General features: G+C 48.2%; 1 pseudogene; it reads left to right on the forward strand.

Annotated features, from left to right (window-relative positions):
• The first annotated feature begins 758 nt into the window (after positions 1–758).
• LOC147452789 (peroxiredoxin-2E-1, chloroplastic-like) lies at positions 759–1427 on the forward strand (annotated as a pseudogene).
• The last annotated feature ends 1652 nt before the right edge of the window (positions 1428–3079 follow it).

The following is a 3079-nucleotide window of genomic DNA, read 5'->3' on the forward strand; positions in this document are numbered from 1 at the left end:
GAGAGAGAGAGAGAGAGAGAGAGAGAGAGAGAGAGAGTTGTCGCCCCATGCCGTGAGCTGTGTGTGCTACCCATACTTCATTCTTGCCCCCACATGCAAGGGTTATGGGATAAGGGTGCATCAAGGATGGTTCTATGCAAAAGAAAAGTGTAGCAAGGAAGGGTAAGGGGTGATGTGGGTGGCGAGAGAGGGGGCAAGGAAACGGGTTGCAACTGTGTAGGAGTAACAACAATAAGGATGACAAGGGACGGAGAAATTTATGAGGGCTTGGGGGCAAGAAGAGAGAGGCTACAACGGATTGATGGAGGCTACCATTGAAGCATTAAAGCAGGGCAACGAGCTAATGTAGTAGTATCAAGCTATAAGTCAAGTCCACAAGTCAGCGCATGCACAGGAAGGCCGACCCTGAAGGAAATTGTAAGCTTGATGATGAAAAGGCTACAGGTGCTACCATTATGTAATGTAAGCCCGAGTGAGAGATGGGCGATCAATGTGTAATTTGTGTGTGTGTGTGTGTGTGTGTGTGTGTGTGTGTGGAGAGAGAGAGAGAGAGAGAGAGAGAGAGAGAGAGAGAGAGAGAGAGAGAGGCTACAGGTGCTACCATTATGTAATGTAAGCCCGAGTGAGAGATGGGCGATCAATGTGTAATTTGTGTGTGTGTGTGTGTGTGTGCTGTAAGCCATGGTAGTAGCATATGGAGAGAGAGAGAGAGAGAGAGAGGGGGGGGGGGGGGGGGGGGGGGGGGGAAGCAGAAGGAGATGATGATGTTGAAGGCCATGATTACCCCGGGTTTGCTACCAAAGCTCACGTCTCTTTCCTTCTCCAACAGGCCCTATAGTCTGTTACCTTCGCCATCATTCATGAGCCGTGCCATTTTCCTGAGGGTCATATTGCCTCTCTCTTTTCCACACAAGAAGAATACCCTCTCTCTTCAGGCCATGTCTGCAACAAGCACAACCACGACCCTCTTATCCATGGGCGAGAAGATTCTAGATACCACATTTGCCTACCTCGACAAGGAAGGCCAAGTGCAGACCGTCTCTATAAAAAATCCTACCAAGGGCAAGAATTCCGACCTTCTCTTTGCCACCCTGGTACCGATGCCCCTTCATGCCACTGGGCATCGGTACCATTGCATGCGACTTCATGAATGATGGGTTCGCCATGCGTGCATGGGGAGAAAGCCTTGACATCGGTGACGTCGTCTTGGTTTTATATAACGGGAACTGCGTATTTACACAGGCAATTGGTGTGACCCTTGATTAGAGTAGGGTTGCGCTCGATCAAGACACTACTCTCTTCTTAATGAGGATGAAGTTGTGGAAGTTCTTCATTTGGAAGAAGGCGGCTCTTCTATCAGTAGTGGAGCCAATGTATTTTCCAAGACTTGTAATTCCTCATGCCTGAGCAGATATAAGCCTTTATAATGTGCAAGAAAATAATCAAAGGTTGTGAAATAATATCCATCTACCAAGTAGGAAGAGTTGCTTTTGATGTTTGGTTTTTAAAAATGGCATGCATCGAGTTTTTAGAGAGAGAGAGAGAGAGAGTCAGAATCAAAGGGGGACGACAATGACGAAGTCGGAGTCCTCACACTTCGCTCTTAGATGTAGATCTACACTGGCAAACAGAATATATGCTACTTCTTATACGAACAGCAAGAGAGGTTATGAAAGTGCTCATAGCTTAGCCTTGACATATACAGTAGCAAGGGTCGCCTACAGAAGCTTGCGTGCTCTCTCTCTCTCTCTCTCTCTCTCTCTCTCTCTCTCTCTCTCTCTCTCTCTCTCTCTCTCTCTCTCTCTCTGCCAAAGCACTGCATTGCACTCAGGTGGATAGAGTTTGAAGGGGCACTTGCTAGCATACCAAGCAAGCAAGGCATCTCCGGCTTTCTTTGAGAGAGAGAGAGAGCATGAGAGAGAGAGAGAGTCACTTCTTTGCTCGTGACTATCCCTATGTTTAGGCGCCTGACACACGACACCCTTCCCTGCATCCACAAAGAGAGAGAGAGAGAGAGAGAGAGAGAGAGAGAGAGAGAGAGAGAGAGAGAGAGAGAGAGAGAGAGAGAGAGAGAGAGTCCTTCCCTGTGTGTTGCGTGGGTTTCCCACAACATCCAGCCCCGACCTCACTCCTTGATACTTTGTCACCACAACAAACTCGCCGCTCCCTTCCAGCTTGCGTCGTGCAGATCTAGGGCGCTTCCTTGACTGTGGCAAGGGAGGAGAGAGAGAGAGAGAGAGAGAGAGAGAGAAAGAGCACCAATGTATCTATCCCTACTTATTTATTGCAAGGACTCTTTTTATGTCTCCCTCTCGAGAGTTTTTCAACAACACTTCTGAACTCCAGTGCATTTCCCGAAGAGTTTACTCTTTTGCTACGTCACAGGGCCTGCCTGCACCTATGCGCTCGGAAAGAGAGAGAGAGAGAGAGAGAGAGAGAGAGAGAGAGAGAGAGAGAGAGAGAGAGAGAGAGAGAGAGAGGGAGAGAGAGAGAGAGAAGATTCAGTGTAGCCTGCACCTGCGCGCTCGGAGAGAGAGAAAAAGAGAGAGAGAGAGAGAGAGAGGCCGTCGGCTTTTGACAGCTGAGCTTCCGGACAGTGCTCTCTGAGCGCGGAGAGAGAGAGAGAGAGAGAGAGAGAGAGAGAGAGAGAGAGAGAGAGAGAGAGAGAGAGAGAGAGAGAGAGAGAGAGAGAGAGAGAGAGAGAGAGGACTCGCAGTGCTCAAAAAATACCTAGGTTTAGTGTAGTCCCACATACAAATTTTGAAATTTACCTCTAAATTTTTTATTTGAAGGTAAGAAAACCTTCAAATTTTGTCAGTTTTACCTCTGTTGTTTCACATATGTAGGTTTGCCAAGTTTTTGGAAAAAAGTTTTTTTCGAGCACTGGCGAGGACGTTCCGAGGGGGGGGCATTGCTGGAGATGGCCTTCTGCCTTTATGTCGCACAACAACCAAGGTGCACGACGGCCAGTGCACAAAATCACGAATGCAAGTGCATCCTGCCTCGAACGAACTGGAAAGAGAGAGAGAGAGAGAGAGAGAGAGAGAGAGAGAGAGAGAGAGAGAGAGAGAGAGAGAGA

Source organism: Adiantum capillus-veneris, chromosome 8 (assembly GCF_014529385.1).
Source record: "Adiantum capillus-veneris isolate H3 chromosome 8, ASM1452938v2, whole genome shotgun sequence".
Taxonomy (NCBI): Eukaryota; Viridiplantae; Streptophyta; class Polypodiopsida; order Polypodiales; family Pteridaceae; genus Adiantum; species Adiantum capillus-veneris.